Source organism: Poecile atricapillus, chromosome 1 (genome assembly GCF_030490865.1).
Source record: "Poecile atricapillus isolate bPoeAtr1 chromosome 1, bPoeAtr1.hap1, whole genome shotgun sequence".
NCBI classification, from domain to species: domain Eukaryota; kingdom Metazoa; phylum Chordata; class Aves; order Passeriformes; family Paridae; genus Poecile; species Poecile atricapillus.
Genome location: NC_081249.1, coordinates 110,417,919 through 110,435,379, shown reverse-complemented (window position 1 = coordinate 110,435,379; position 17,461 = coordinate 110,417,919). Strand labels below are relative to the sequence as shown.

The following is a 17,461-nucleotide window of genomic DNA, read 5'->3' as shown; positions in this document are numbered from 1 at the left end:
CTTCTTATGGGTCAGTTCAAAATCCATCTCTCTGAGCAACAGCTCAGCATCTGGAAATCAGCCTTGTTGCCAAATATTCCATTTCTATTATGTTAAATGCCAGCCTGAATCCACAGCAGGTTTCTCAGCTGCTTCCTTATTTTACATAATTAATCAGTGCAATAACTGCTAATTACTGAACTTTAGAAATCATTTAATGGAGGTGATGATCAAGATACCTGAAGATGTGAAGTTCAAATATGGGTTTAATGTCTCCTCCTGGTCAAACACAGCATTTTTGTGTTTTAGGTTTGTCTTTTTGTAAGCTGCAATAACAAAATGTAAACTGCTTACTTTGCCTTAATATTAATCATATTTAGGCAGGCAAGCTTCTGATTTTTTTTTGCTATCCTATGTACTCTTTCAGATACAGCTGAAGGCATGATATATGTGTTTGTCCAGCTTGGCAGTTATGACACATTTATAATTTAGAACCAAATCCTATTCCAAAGTAAAGGAAATACTATTCTCATAACAGACCTCAGAGAACTGGACCTTTGTTTGCCTGGCCAGGTAAGCAACTCCTTGAAGGAGTACAGAATTAAATCTAAATTTCCAGCTTGGTGCTGGGATAGGTGAAGATCTGATGATCACTGTCTCAAAATTTCTATTCCAAAGCCCTATTTCTCTACTGTTCTCTACTTTCTAAGCTAACCTTAACCAGCTGGTTGAAATTTCTGTCTGCCTTGGGTTATTTTCTTTTCAGCGAAGGAAAAGAAGAAAGAAACATTTCCAGGAAATAAACGTTAGAATATTTTCCAACAGCCATGTTTTTTCAGAGGCAGACAGAGAAAAGTTGTTCTTGCCAATGTAAAATGTCTTTGAATATTTTTTTTGGCTGAGAAATTCTAGCTGTCTTTTATGACCTTGACATCTGACATGGATGACCTTGCTGGTGAGAAACATGGCCTTGACATCTTTGTGGAAGCTCAATTAAATCTGAGTAACAGAAAAGAAAATCTCTCAATGTCTACAGGCTTAGTACAGACTTCACAGATTTTTGAGAAATGAATTCTGCAAAGAATGCCAGTGCTAAGTTTTGTTTCCTCGTAGGAAAAACACAACACATTGTATTTCTATTCCATTTCCAGGCTATTATCAGTCTCTTAGGTGCTCCATCATCTCCAGCATGTCAGCAGCTGATTCCAAAGGATCCTGCATTGTCAAACAGCTCTTTGTTAGCAGATTAATCTCTGGAATCTGCTCTGGGTCAGAGGCACATCAAGAAATCTTGTATTTAGAATAAGTAATATTTTCAATCGGCTGCCTTGTATTTTTCTCTACAGAAATATCGATCTTTCTTTCCAAGGACTTGAAAGACCCCAGGGGAAAGGTTGCTAATGACAGGCTCCAATAAAACCCAACACACTCCTTCAGGACAACATTTACATGCAAGCTTTGATTTTTAGGGATTATAGCCCTTAGCTGTCATGGGAGACAAGGCTCACAACAGCACAGACCTTGTCAAAAAACTCTGCAGCAAGGACTCTGAAAGCACATAACAGCTGTCACACAGAGGAAACCATGGAATTTGCTGCTCACTAAAGATTTGCCAACATTTCTTGAACAAAACATGCTACCTGTTCCCCTCCACTGGGGACATTGCAAAAGGCATTTGCTTATGTTAATCTTCCCTATGAATTAAAGCTTTTCTCTCCCCACTTTTTCTTTCCTATGTTTCTGATAAAATCCTCTTCCTGAAGCCACCAACTCCTACTAAAAAAGTAGAAAGTTTCGTGCACCTGTTTATATAAAGGGAAATGAAATGGCCGTTTTCTAAGTTTTTCAGGCTCTTTCAGTAGAATTCCTCTCACCTCATTTTATGTGTCTGCCAAAGCTAAAAGCAATCTGTGCTAGACTGGTACTCTTTGGCACTCTAGGCACCCTTTGTGGGAAAGAAGTGAAGCAAATACTGGGATGAGGTTGTGTTGACCTGTTTACATCAGATGCCTCACGCCTTATGAGTGTCTGCTTCTCTCTATGACTGCAAAAAGAAAGTTGGAGTGTGTCGCCCTGAAAACTCAGCTTCTGAGCTTGCTGACATGGTTTTCTAAAGACTTTCCCAGGACAGTAACTGTAAACATAGATATGTGTACATTCTTTCTGTTACACGTCTTGTGATGGGCATCTCTCATGGCCAGTGCAGTGAGAAAGTGTTATCCTGACCATCCAATCCCCGGCTGTGGTCAGGAGCCTATAAATCCTGGGGGGAAAAATAAACTCTGCTCTTTTTCCTTCACCACACCTCGACCTGTGTCCGTGTGATCTATTCATCTTCAGCGGCAACAGGAGTGATTGGTTCAAGGTGTCTGTCTTTGGTTAGTTGAATTCTAACCTTGATTTTCAGGTTTTTAAGCTTTGTCTGAGAATAAGGGATATTTGGAAATTTTCTGGTGGGAAAGGTGTTGTTGTGATAGTTGTGACAGCGGGAATAGGTTCTAATAGATATTAATTGATCCTACTACAGCATAGTCCTGGTGTTTAGTGTCCTGAGAATCCCACATTTTTGAAAGGGAAAAAGATGTCTCTTTCCTGAAGGAGATAGAAGAGAGAAAACCCTTTAGTACTGCATCTTAGGTCCTAAAATCTCAAATTTGAGCATTCATCTGCTGAGCCTTTTGAAAGTGAATCTGCTGACCTTTGCTGTACCAACTCTGTCTGCAATAACTGAGCTTAGTTTAATTCAACTAAACATGTTTAGGTGATGACAACACTCTGTTCAAAACAGGACACAAGCTTATCAAATATATTGTAGTTACCATAATTTTTGAAAACACATTTTCAAAGTCTGAACATTTCTTCCCCTTATTATTATAAGTGTATGCATTTTACTGAACTAGCAGTAACTTGCTTTCCCTTATCTTAACTGTAAATGACCCTATTCATTTGTAGCTAAAATTGTCCTCCCCAGAGTGCACTGGCTTCAGCAGAATTACAACTTGCATGATTTTAGCTGATAGACTGTACTGCAGATACATAACCTAAAGAAGTAACATATTTCTGGCAATACATGATAAAAGAAGCACTTGGCAAAGGTCAGCATTTCAGATGTCTTGTGGAAATCTCATTAAGTACAGTCTTCTGATAGGTCCTCTTCTTCTGCCTCAGTGTTTGTACCAATTGTCCTGAATTTCTGATTTAAGTTTGGCATCTCAGTGACTTTTTTAACAAGTTAGAAGGTTCCGGTATAATTAAAATAAGCTCAAAGTCAAATTTAGCAGGTGAGATTTTTGATAAAACTCTTTGAATTAACTCTACTGTGTGAAAGTAAAACAATCTTTAAATTATCAGTCCTTCTGAATGTAGCTAAGGCAGCTAGGATTTGATTGAATGTCAGGAAAATTCCTAAATATTTGAACAAAAAAGCCCTGCTGAAGCAATTATTCTGTATTAATGGGAACTATGCCAAAATGAAACCCTTTTGCAAGCAGGGCCTATCTTCTTTGCAGTTTTCCATTTTCAATCTGAACTTTCCCTTCATTTCAGATTTCCATTTTAAATCCTAACTTTATGCTTTGATGAATTCTTGTTAAGCTGCTGTTAAAAGTCTAGGTTGGTGCATATGTTAAAATTTTGAGTGCAGGTACAGAGATCAGAAATAAAAGTAGATGATCCAAAAGTTGTGATAAACTCTAGCAAGTTTAGCAAGTGGCAAAACTTACCACTACCAGCATTGTTGCTGTCTACAAACTCCAGAAATCATTTAAGCTGAGCCACCACAAATAGAGAAAAGTTAATATTTATATGATGACATTTTGTTTGACCATCAAGCCAGTTTTCAGCTGACAGACTGCTATAAAATAAAAAAGATGGACAGCAATTAAAAAAAATAAATTAAATTAAGCTGTGTATTAGATATGAATCAGTTACAGAGTGAGATGACAAGCTCATTCTCTGTCCTGCTGGAGGTGCTTCTACAGCGAAGCAGAGTACTCCATGACCTTGAGGTTTCTTTCAGAGTACATTTGCTTTCCTTACATGTGCAGAAATACGTGAGCTTAAGTGCTGGCTCTTAAAATCTGCATTTCATTCCCCTTTAGGAAGGGGTAAGTTACAGAGAGTCTTAATTTGGGTTTTAGAAGAGACTGTGTGCCTATTTTCTGATCTTTCTGTTCAGGATGTTTGATCCTGGATCCCAGCATTACAGAGATCCCTGCAACCTCTGCTGCATTGCAAAGGACTTGGACTGAGGTGGCTGCCAGGAAGCTGAGCAGTAAGGAACATATCAAACTTGTCAAACATATCTCCAAAGAGCTGAGTTCCATGGAGCACTGCAGGGGTTAAACTCACTGACATCCTCTCTGCTCATGTAGGACTTGTGTCATGTGAGCTTTTGGTCAGCAGGAGCCTGCAGGATGCTCTTACCCTCTTCAATAAACTTCAGCCACTTGTGTTGTACTGATCTGAGAAGAAAAGCCCTGCAAATTTGAAACCTGAAAGTAACCCCAAATGTAGTTGGGACAGCTGAATGTATGATCAGTGCCCCAGTGGAGGAATCACTCCATGTGCATTCTTGTGGAGCACCCTCAGCCTAAGTCACAGAGAGAATCTCCCAAGATACCAAAGAAAAAAAGTATGGGGTCCATTCAAAGGCAAGTAGATGGTAAATGTTTACATGGATTACAAAAGATGAAGTAGCCTACCAGATGTTGGAAGATGTAAGTATTGAATCCATGGGAGAAAAAAAATGCAGGAATATCTTGTGATTCTGGAAAACTGCTGTCTGTGAATTCCAAGGACGGAGACTTCACAAGCCAGCTGCTGTCCACTGACCCATATTCAGTCTCAGCCTTATTGAGGGGTAGGAAATATAGGAAAAGTCTACCAATATGCTGGTAATTTAAATGATAGATGCTGATAAGTACTTTTTCCCTTCCTGCCTGAGCTTTACTCAAAGTCTTCCATTAAAATACCTAATTGAGTACCTAGACAGTTGCATTTTGATTTGCATCTACTGCCAACCCAATATATCTTTCAGATAAGCCTTTCATGCATTACTTTTAATAATAATGTCTTAAATTAAAAGGCTGCTTCCATCAGCATAATGAAGCAAGATAGCCAAGAAAATAGCTGTGTGACTGGGAACAGAAATTCATTAAAGTAAGAAAAAAATCCATGAAACAGGGATGATAATGAGGAAAATACTGAGCCTCAAAGATGACAGTACTGAAAGGAGAGATTGCATTTAGGGCTTATTGCATGGGAGGGGCTGTTTTCTTTTTCCAGATATTTATTTTATTTTATTTTATTTTTTTTAATTCTGACAAATCACATAAAATTTTGGCAACACAGTTAGTTTTAAATTGCCATAGGCATATGGGAGTTTACTAGCACAAAACCTGTGCCTGATAATGATTATCAGGGACAATCCTTTATGCTACTTTTATATAAGTGTTAGTTTTAATGATTTCCCTTCTTCCAGTGCTGGGAAACATACAACTTAATAATGACAAACACCAAAGCTGCTCAAAGAAGGCAATTTATTGTAATCAAGATATGCTTTCTATTTACCCTCCTGGTCTCTATTTAAGTTGCAGATAGTGCTACTTTTATTTATCTTAGAAATGTGTTGTCCTTATAAAGTCCTTTTTTTTAAAATAAATATTTGAAAACATGCTGAAAAATATTTTTTATCTTCCCCAGAGTTTAAGGAACTTGCACAGTGAGCACTAATGAGGCACATGCTTGCCTTTGAATTGCATTCTTTCTTCCTCCCCCTCCCATCTTTATTTCTTATATTCAGCCAGCCAAGGCAGCATTAAACAAGAAAACCAGTACCCATCTGCCTCCTCTCTGCTGAGCTGTGCTGCTGCTCCTGGCAGGCTGTGGGCACTCAGGGACACACAGAAGGTTTACAGGAGGAGCTGACACCCTGCACACATCCAGCCTCAGACAGGTGTTACAAACCTGCTCTCTGCTTCCCGTGACTCTGCAGAGACAAAAGGTTCTGCCTGGGACAGAACAGCCCTTTGCTGCTGGAGCACAGATGGTATGAAAGTGCTTTGTGTGACACAAGGTGTTAGAAAATGTTTGGCTCACTAACATGTGCTGCCAAGACCTGTTTTCTTCGAGCTGCCAGCCTGTCATTGTCTTTTGGAAAACAGCATGCACCCAGGAAAACCATTTCCATCAGAAACAAGCCCTGTTTATACCTCACTTTCATTTTCTCCCACCAGGTAATTTCTCTCTCTAATGTCACCACAGGTATTATAGTAGAATTAAGGAACAGCCAAAATTTCTCTCTTATTACATAAAAAACAAGAAGTAGAAGAGAGAAAATAGGTTTTAGAAATGATAAGAGTAAAGGAAAGAGAAGCTTTCAAATCAAGCACTCCCCACACCTGAATCTGCTGAACTTTCCAGATTCAGTATAAAAGTTTTCCTTTTCTCTGTTAAGTGTACAGATGACAGTTGGAGGAATTCCTGGCCAAGATAAAATCCAATTTAGAAGTACGAAATAATACAAGTTTGGGAACTTTGTCTTTCTGTATATATTCTTCATGGCAGCAGCAAAGGCTTGTAAGGGCTGAAACTGGCCCCTATTCTGACCTATTTTTCACTAAAATCTGTATGTTTCATGGTATTAACACTACCATGAGCCAACTGGGTGACTTTAGTCCATTTTACAGCTACCCAGTGATATTTTTGGTTTGTTCCATTATTATAAATGTAGCAACCTTGTGTTTACCTCTCACTGTAAGACTTTTAAAGTGCAAATTGCTGTATATTTCAGAGTGTGGACACAATCCTGAGATGGTAGGGGTCAGATCTGGTGTAGATACAGGTGAAGGTAAGGAGAGCTGAACATTGGAACACATCAGCCTTAAGGGTCTTTTAATTCCTCTAGGAAAAAAAATCCCAATGTGATCAAATACCTTAGAAAGTCTCTGGATGTCAAACAGTGGCACATGACTGTCTCAACATGTGGAATTTTCACTTTCACTTCTGAGCAATCATATTTCATGTTCATTTGCTCAGGCAATTAAGTGGTTGCTGAAGATTCACTTTGTTTCTTTTTGCTTTATTATTCACGTGTTTCAGTGTTAAATGACAATTCTTTTCCTGTTACTGTTGCAGGAAGTTTTACCCTTCTGTTTTTAAATTGTTTTGTATTTGAACCAATTGTCCTTTCTGAAATGTTATCAATGTTAAGCTGTTGTATTTGAACGACTACAGGAAACAAGGATTTTGGGATTTAATCTTTGTTGTTAAAAATCTACAAGACTATGGAAAAAGTCACTTGGTAAATCTACACAAGGCAAAATTAGAAATAAAATCGAGCATACAGTGGCTAATACAAAAATTGAGAAAAGTCTTCTCATAAAATATCTTTGTGCTCTTGGGCTTTCCATCTTCAAAATGTCTTGCAAAGGTTAAGTCTTTAAAATATATCTGTGCAATGAAGCATTATATTGGCACCATTGTTTTTTTTCCTCTCAGTTAAAGTAGATGTTGAGTGTTTAAATGTCCAAGGCTGTGGAGAAGGTCGCTCAGATCTAGGACTGCACACTAAGCTGCTTCTGGAGTGCCTGAATTTCTCAGACTGGGCTAGACATCCTTCATTTGTTCAGTCATCCTTCTGTCAGCCACTGCTCTCCTTTTCTCAACTGATTGTCCTCCTTGACATCTTCTCCTGGCTGGTCTGCAGCTTTCCACTGCACTGAGTGTGCTCAGATTGCCCCATTCAGCCTTCAATAACCCCACAGGTCAACCCTCACTTGGCTGCGTTTCCCTGCTCCCACTTGAGGCTTTTTGCAGTGCAGACTTTTCTCTCCTCCTGTGCTACTTTAAGGAAAGGTCAGTCTGGCAGAGGTCAGCAAAACTCTCTATTCAACTTGCTTTGCAGAATCCCTATGGAAGACCCAACCAAATGAACTTGATCTCTAAAGCAGGTACACCACAAACACATGTATAAAGTCTCTCTGTGTAAAGGTAAAAAGCAACTCACCATTTCCTGTGTCAGGAGCTGCCTTGGAGAAGCTACCTCTGGGAATAGGACTGGTAGTAGGAATTAAATCATCCTTAGCAACACTGGATACTGCCAAAAACCTGCAAGAAAGCACAAAAACATAATATAGGCTCTGTAAATGGCAATATCTACTTCAGAGGAAGGAAATGATTTTTCAGAATAATTTTCAGGATCTCTTCAAATAACTGGGAAAGTTTGTTTAAAAGCTTAGAGACCAGTGCCAGGACCTCCCCCTTCCCAGAGTTCACATAAGAGCATAGCTGGTGATGACAGAAATGCTTTGTAAGGAGTTAATGACCAGCAAGGGCCGTGCAGGATTGGACAGTCCAGAAATCGACTCCACTTGAGGAACTCAAGAAATCGAAAGGCCTGACTTGTACTTTCCTGAAGATAAATGACCAGTTAAAGGAAAGGGGAAGGAAGCCCGTGCTGTTTAGCCAAACCAGCAGTTTTAGTGTGTCTCAAGCTTTTAGCACCCCAGTGCATCTGTCAGGTACTAATTGTCAACCCCACTGACTGCAGTAGGAGGCTGGGGCACTTGGAATTTTGCTGTATTAACCTGTTGCTATTAAGCTAAAGAGATAAACATGCCAGAGTATGTGATGTTTGAAGTGCAAAGCATTGTTTCTTTCATTCTCCCAACTTTAATATCTTTTTTTTTCCCAGTTAGCAGTGTCTCACGGCGAGCAACTGCCTAAAGAGGAAACATAATGCAAAGGAATATGCACTGTGAAAAGTCTGCACTGTGAAGTGCAGAAATATATCATTCTACCAAGAGTAGGCTGATTTAATTTTAAATATAAAATCTTTAAATAGATAATGTGCTTAAAATGTAGAAAATCAGATAACAAAAGCAGTTCTTGTTTCAAAGGAGAGCAGCAGTCAGTGAGAAAAATGAATAAAAAGAAGAAAAAGTGACAAAAAAAATAAGGAACTATCATTGATTTCCTGGGAAAAAGAGGATAAAACCTAATAATTTTTCACACATTATCAAATAACATGGTAATTTATCTGGAATATAATTATGCTACCATTTGGCTGTTATTTGGTATCAGATGAGTTCTTACAGCTCAGAGTGTTCTGGGGCAGGTTTTGAGGTTACAGACCAGTTTGTTGGCATTATGGCCAACATCCCTAAAGTGTTCAAGAAATGGCTGGATGTGGCACTTAGTGCTGTGCTTTAGTTGAAAAGGTGGTGTTTGGTCAAGGGTTGGATTTGATGATCTTGGAGTTCTTTTCCAACCTTACTAATTCTATGATTCTGTGTGGTAGGCTAGGACAGTAGGTGATGTGGTTTCTTGAGGTTGTCAGTGCAACTTTGGGAAGTTCTGGTTTCCTTATTGCTAAAGGAAGGGTGAGAGCACTCAGCAAATCATGAGTTACAGCATCAGTGCTGCATGTGTTGCAAAAACTTGGAAAAGTAAAACCTCTTATACTTTTGTACCCATGCCACTGGTAGATGTAAGACATTTATCAAAAATTAAGTCTCCTGCTTTGTACAGAACATTAACCTTCAAAATGTAACTTATTGGCAGTAATAATAGAGCTTAAAAAGTAAAATGAGTGCCTGTGCGCTGTTTTTCCCTGCTTTTGTAATTCAGATTTCTCTCTCTAGGCAAGGCCAGAAAGGACAGAAGGCAGAGGGGCCAGCATGACCTACTGTGGGAATATGCAGTACTCAGGATATAATGATCTGCTTTGCTGCATCTCTATAAGTATCCACTAGAAGACCATCAGTAACTGATCTAAGTGATTGGAAGTAGAGGCAGAGTGGCTCTCCTGTCTGGTCTTGTTTGGAAGTTGTTGGTGTAACATTGCCTCCATCCTTTTCTCTCAACACACTCCTTCAGGTGTAGCAAAACTCTGTTCTGAGTGAGACTGCACAAGAGCTGGGATAATTTTAGAGTGATATTAAAATGCTCAGAAGGATTTCCATCTTAAGGGATGGATGGTGAGGAGGTATTAGTTCTTGTTTGAGACCTTGCACCTTCATTCCCAGTTAAGAAATTTTAAGTATCATAACATCTAGGCAGCACCTAAACACCACAGACATTTTATTTTGCTTTTCTAAACAAATAAGAAGTCTCTGTTTCTTCACAAACTCAAGGTCTTTTTCATACACGCCTTACCCCTGCAGTATGTCTTTTTCCCTTTCTCTTCTCTTTCAGCTTCTGCATATTCACATGTTCATCTTCATCTCAAATGTGTCTTTGCATTCAGTCCATCTCCAGTTGCATTCCCTATTTCTCTCCTGGTCCTCTAATGCAAAAAGGAATATTTCTGACATGCATGCGCTTACAGAGTCAAGAATTTCACTGTTGGCACTGCCATCCAATGACTTCATTCTTGTCTGAATGGGGAGAGTGACCTCTGAAGGGGATCTGGAGGCCTCTGGGTGCTTAGATCACTATTTGCTCCCTGTTATCTTGTTTGGAGCGCTGCCAGCCAGCCAGCCAGCCCCTGTGAGGGAGATTTGCAGGCTGCCTACAAGCTCTTGTGAAAACCTTGTCTGGATGGGAAGGATGTGGGAGTCCGTGTTGATGATACAGCTGAATGGATGGAGCTGTTTTACCTCTTCATTTATCATTATCATTATAATTTCATTATCATTGCCTTATCATTTTCAGCTGAATTAAAATGTAAGCACCCTGGACCTAGGGGATCAGCACAGGAACTGAACAGACATCTCCAAGATGAATCTTAGCTGGCAAGCAATGTTCATATAGAATTATGTTTTAAGTTTCTAAGATCATCTGAAAAAACCCAGGTAATGTTCAATGAGTTAAGTGAGGTCAGGTTTACAGTAGTGATTCCTATAGACTGAGGACAGAGAAGAGGATGTTACAAAATTGCAGAAATAAGGATTTTTGGAACTATTGATAAATAATTTACAATTTTTTTTCTAGTAGAACAGCCCCACATAAGAAAAAAAAAAGGGGAATTACCCCAAGTCCTATGAACTCTGTTTTGTTTAATAAACAGAACCCAAGCTTTTAAAATATTTGTTTTGTACATATAAGGACTTAATATTTCTGAACAAAACCCAAACCTCTTTTTATCCAATATAAAGTCATTTCACATCTGCTCAAAATTCCAGCAGTCTCAGTTTCTGTGTGGCAGCAACTTCCTCTAAGAAAGCAGTCCAGCAGAAATAATTCTGGATGTGCTTCCATCTCTGAAACACATTTATTGTTTCCATTGCTTCTCAAGCCTCAGGGTACTCCTACTTCAAGTCTGAATATTTATTATGCAGGTTGAAGTCTGCCAGTAACCAAAACCCAGAACTTTCATTTCCAGCCCTCCTTTCATAGCAAAGACATTGATATTAAGGCTTTGGTCTTGTGAAACACAACGGGAAAAATCTTGTGAAAAGTGTGGAAGGAAAGCTTTCTTTGTGGTTAAAAATACCATAATTCTATGAGAAGAATAAAAGTGACTTTCTTACCATGTGGAGGATGCTAAATTACACTTTTTAAAATATTACCTTTTTCCAGGATAATTATGGAAGGAAAACAGCTTTCCATGAACCTAACATCTGTTTTAAAATCTCAGCTGGCAGCATCATTTCCTATCATGCAGAAGACCTGAGTTTTAGATCACACACAATTTTTTATCTTCTCAAAAGGCAGCAAGAAGTGAAGGTGCCATAAAGGAAATTATGATCTTACTGCAGAGGCAAACAGAAATCTCTCTGTGATCACGAGCTGAGTTTGTGTTTCTTGTACAAAAGTAGCAAGGAGTTAGAAGCAGATAATACTTCCTAGAATGGCTTGACATCCATAGCTGGATGAAAATTCTCTTTTTCTTTAAATTTAGAGTGGCTGCATCAGATGTTCCGGAAAATGATGGATCAGTACAGTCCCAGAAATCCCAAACACGTATGTGGTATATACCTTTTCAGAAATAACTTACAAAACAGCCTTCCAGAGGAGAAGAAGTCTGCAATAATGACAGCACACTGACAGTGCAATAAAGAGGAATTCATTATTAAGACTGCAGGGGTTGACAATGGCTAGAGGGCAAATGCATAAAATAAGAAGAAAGAGCTGATGCTCAAATGTCAAAAACTCCCAGCTACAAGTGAAAAAAAGAGAAATGTGTTCAAAATTTATTTCCTCTGTATTGGAATGTGGTGATGATGATGATAATAACAATATTAATAGCAAAATTTATCTGAGCACAATAAATATTGCTGAGACTGAAGCATTATATGACATAATCTGTGTATAAATAAATTATCCCTTTCCAGTGTTCATTGCCATGAAGTTAAAAGAAACCTTTGCAATCTAGGAAGCGGCAGCAAAACAAAGAGTTAAATATGTAGGATGGTTGGTTTTGTGAGTAATTCTGTTGACAGTTTTTAAGCTACTGTTCAATTCTAGAAACAAATCTGACTGTTACCATTATTTCTTTTATTATCTAAAGAGTATAATACCTACTCACAAGTGCAACTACTTCAATATGAAATTTTGCAGGCATAAACTGCACCCTCAAACAAGATCTCAGTCCCACAAAGGAACAGCAATAAGCCAGGCAAAAGCCCAGCTGGAGTTATTTAGTTCTAAACAAACTTCCCTTGCAGTCTGTCTGTTTTTTTATTTTTAGTTCCTCCTTCTTCAGTATTAAATGCTTTTTGTAAGAAGGAAGGATTCTTGTTCTGTATTTTTCTTCCTCTGACATTTCCCATATGAAGTTACAATCCTCTGATGGCTTGTATGAAGAGGATTAGAAACATATCATCACTAATTGCAGACGAGGATTTAAAGCAGGGCTGGGCAGGAGAAGCACAAAGATGAGATTGCCTGGCCTGTCTTGATTAGATTGTGGATGCTTTGTGCCTACCTCTGCTGCTCCAGGAAGTTAGTCTTCCTCCCACATCTGTCCTCATCATATGGCAAGTGAAAATTGTTGGTTGTTGAACAGGATGAAAGACTGATTTCTTTATTTCTTTATTGTTCCTAAAGACCCATTTCTGCCATGAGGACTACATAAAGTTAGTTGGCTCATAAAGCAAAAGAGAGTGTGAAGTTGCAAGGAGGAATCACTTCTAAACTCAAAAAAACCCAAAAAAACCCAAAAACCCCAAAAAGAGCCAGATTACACTTGTGGGTTTGTTTCTTTCTCCTCAAAATTTTTTGCTGTTTGTATTAAACTGTAAACTGAGTACTGTCACTGGTGTATCCTCACATACACCACACAAGTGTGGAAGAAGCAATGGCTAAGCAAGCCCTCACCATCTGTGAGCATTCCCACTGCTTAATGTCAAACCAGTACCAGTTTGGCTAATAAGGTTAAGGTTACATAATTTAAGTGGAATTACAACAAAATTGTGTCAGCGTGTGTTCCCCTCTCTTTTGCTTCAGGATGAATCAGTTATGAAACATAAATCAAATATTTATAACCATTTAGGCTCCCAGGCATTGATTAACCATGACTGAGAGAACTTTTTCTCATGTTGTGTCATAAAGAACCTGTAAGTTCCCATCTAGGGCTGTGAACTACTTGGAAGAACATTTTGCTCTAGCCCTAGCATTCTTTGAAAGGTTGAAGTCTGAGGAGATAAGACACAATAAGGAAAGCCAAGTAGTCAGAGTTCCTTTCACTCTTCTGTAGGGATCATTCCTCAGTGAGTCACGTAAGTAGAGGAAATTTAATGGAAATACTCTTTCATCTACTTTAAAAACAATTCTATATTCTGCAGGCCTTGCAACAAGGTCAAAAGTGACTCAAGAGTTCCAAAAAGTGGTAAAGATGAGCCAGAGTGAATTGAATTATCTTCAGACTTCTAATGGAAGCCACAGAGTTTTGTCACAATTTTCAGGACTTGTCTGTCAAACCTTGACAGATCAGGAAACTGAAAAGGATGATTAAGACTGAAAATAAAACCTGAACTTCACTTTCAAGAAGAAAGTATGTTTATTTTAATTAATAAAGAAATATTCAGTAAAACTACCTCCTTCTCTGCCAACGAAGCTGTAACCACAATTCCACATCTCTGTCTGTCTCTCCTGAGACAAATTTTGGGCTCTCATTTTGGGGATAAAAATCTCTTTTTCAAACTCATTTGGAGAACAATCTGTGACTTACTTAAGGAAATAATGAAATGCCTCGGTCTTCTCAGGCAAATAATATTTTTAGCATTATATTAATAGACTTGTTGATGTAACCTGATGGTTCTTGGTCATCTAAGTTTATGATGTATACCAGTATCTCTGTGTGAAAGCTGTGTTGCTAAAATGGATTAATTTTCTTGCCATTTAATGGCTCAAGCAGAGCACTTTTAGTGAGGAAAAACAGGGATTAACAGACAGAGGACTAAGTATGGGATTAAAAAAATGTGTATGTTGTTTCTGGAGTGGTATAACAGACAGTGTGCTGTCTTTTTCACAGACAAATGTTTTACATATCAAAAGGTCATGTCTCTAGAACAGGCAGCCTTTCAGTGCTATGTAACATTCTTTCAGCAAAGTTATCATATGGCTCCAACTTTCCTGAAATAGTCATTCTCTTTTAAAGTATAGCTATTGGTGATGCAAGTCTTAAAAGAGACAAAGTTCTTGGAAAATGAAAGGGAATCTTGCCATAAGCTTTATCAGAGGCTTGGCAACCCTTTGGTAGACAGACAACTTTGATGTTCATCTTTAATCTCAGAGTTTGGGGTTCTGGACACCATGCTGGCTTACAAAAACGTGTTGAGACTATTTAACCTCTTCCTTCCTGACGCAGGTGCTGCTGCTGGAAGAGTTTTTGGGGAAGAGTTCTAGTTGCGGAACACAGAAATGGCGATGGGTACAGCAGGGCCACTAAAGGGACTGATTATGTTTTTCTTCCATAAAAGGCCTAACATAAATGTTTGTTATCCTTCACTGCTGCTTTCAATTGAAGTCAATTTAAGAATCTCAACTTTTACTCAGTATTTTCAGAACTGGCTAGTGTTGGTGAGGCCCTGATGAATGCAGCTCCAAAGGATGCTGCTGTCAGAGGTACCTTTTGAAAGAGATGTGTTTAATGGTGATGTGCAAAGAATTGCTCTGCATTCTGCAAAATTACATTTTGTTTCAGCACCCCAACCTTTAAGCCATATCCAAAAGCTGGGTCAGTTTAGGAAAATTCACTGGCAGCCTTGCTGAGTTTACATCTCAAGCACATAATTTTAATATGTAGTTATAAATCAATTCTAACTTTCTGCATGCAGAATGTTTTCTGTTGATGTATTTGAGAACATTGTAGAGAGGTTTTTAATTAAATAAGGAAAAAATAGGACTTTTATGAATAAATCAATTTTTAATGCCATAGAAATAAGGGAATTTTGAAAATGCTGTGCACTCTTTATTTTGGCTTTGTATCTGAAAGTTGCACAAAAGTAATTGCATTTCTCTTTAAAAGACAGTGGAGGGAGAAATAGCCAGCTTTCTTTTACACTGGGGGGTAAAAAATTTATCAAATAGAGAGACCACAGATTTAGGTAAAGATGTCTAGATTTTTCTACAACATTTTCAAGGACAAGCTCTCCAAAGTCTTTTGCCGAATTGTGCACTGAACCGTATCTTTCTATCCTTTAAAAGAGCCCACGCTTCACCGTAGGGTTTAGTTTCAAAATTATGTGTTAGGGCTTGAAAACCACACAGTTCTAGTTCAAGTACCAAATGTAGAAAATGCCCTTCTCTTCCTTGTCCTTTTCCAGCCCAGGGTGGCCAGTTTAGCATTCTGCCTGCTTTTGATTAAAGGTGAGGTACCACTATGATCCAGCATGGTAATTACCATATTCCAGTGTAAGTCACAGACCATTGCTGCTATTATTTATTCTCAGACAAAAACATTAATTCATCCCACTCCAACTACAGGCTGCAAAATCTTAATGGCTCAGCTTTTGCTCTGAGTGAAACCACTTAATTTTTCATTTGCTCCAGATACTGAGATAGCTGCACTATCTTGTTGCCCATTCTCTGTGGAAAGATTTGAAATTTGCCAGTGCTCTCTTTCACTATGGATCAGAAACCAGATAAGTTTTCAATGTTAAGGATGGTCACTTGCACCTCATCCAGTTTTCCAGGCTTAAATAAATGTGCACATTTGTCAGATCACTTTCTCTACAGAAATATTATTTTTATTCCTTCGTGGAGTTGGTGGAGGTATCTGTGCACATTTGAGCCTATATTGGCAAATTCCAAGAAAAAATGGGTGATAGACTAAGGAGTTTATTAAATATGATTTCTTGTGAAAAAGGTTTACTAGGTTTACTTCATTTTGTACAAAACCAGAGGCTAATATGGAGCAGAAGTCTACACATAAGCAGAAACCCCAAAATAGCCTCCAGCCCCACAACTTTTTCTCCTAGAACTTTTTAATGTGGGAAAAAGCTGAGTGCACAAAGCCACTCCATCGCGAGCTAGTGAGTCACCGCCTTCAATCTGCGCCTCTTTGGTTCAGGCTGACGTATTTGCAGCTGAACTTTTTAGGCTTGCCAGTTCTCTGGAGAAGATGTATATTACAGAAAAGTTGGGAATTTTCAAGATACAGCTCTTCAGTTCACCATGTATAGCACTTCTCGGAAACCGAGCATCTCACAATAAGGAAAGGGAAGAGAGAGGGGGAGATACTGATCTGAGTACAAGACCTGCAGAAGTGCTTTCAGCTTGTTAGGACCTAAAACTTCTTAGTATTGTAGTACCTGCCTTGAAGAAACTGTGGGTAGCAACAATGGGTGAAAGTGCTTTTTTAAAGAAGCGAGTAAATCTGTTTCTTTCTTAATGGAAAAATCCACACAATCTGTCAAGAAGTGGTAGAAGTTCTTCAAAGCAGACAAATGCCAATGACATGACATTCCCTGCCTGTCCTACTAATGAATAGGACATTCAGTAGAATCCTAGAATGGCTTGAGTTCCAACCTCCCTGCCAGGGGCAAGGACAGAGAGTAAGCAAGGAGAGGTCAGAGAAGGAGAAGAGGCTGGAATGGGGTGTGCAGTGGAGGGGATAAAAGTAGGCAAAGCTACTGAAACTAATCATACTTGAAACAGCATCTTACTCTATTCCAGCAAACAGAAAACAAATTTTTCATTGTCCTCAGCATCCCTTTACATTGCAAATGAAAGGAATGTACAGGTAGAAGAAAGATCAGTCTTCAAAATCTGGACATTTTAAAATGGAAAAATGTTATTGATTTTAAGTACACAGTGTTTGTGCAGAAGATTAGATTATCAATTTTATTCTGAAAATATGGAAGTGCCCACAGAGCATTTTTTGGGGGAGTAGTAGAATATTTTCTTTTATATTCTTATGAGAATTCTATTGTGCTTGCTCCACCATAATTTTTTCCGCTATTTTTTATGGACAGTTCAAGAATTTGAAGCCAAGATTTGATGCTGCAGAATTTTAGATAAAAGCTGTGAGGTAAGGAGGAAATGTGCAGAACATCTCAGAGTTTCGTATTCAGATTCCCTCAGAGAAAAAAAC

The 17,461-nt window shown here is 38.5% G+C and overlaps 1 protein-coding gene across 1 annotated transcript in view; it reads right to left on the bottom strand.

Annotated features, from left to right (window-relative positions):
* Positions 1–17,461, bottom strand: part of HTR1F (5-hydroxytryptamine receptor 1F) — a 103,576-nt gene that overhangs the window by 47,471 nt on the left and 38,644 nt on the right. The window contains exon 2 of the mRNA XM_058829500.1: positions 7,988–8,088. The gene's annotated coding sequence lies outside the window, so the exon portion shown is untranslated. The remainder of the gene's footprint in view (positions 1–7,987; positions 8,089–17,461) is intronic.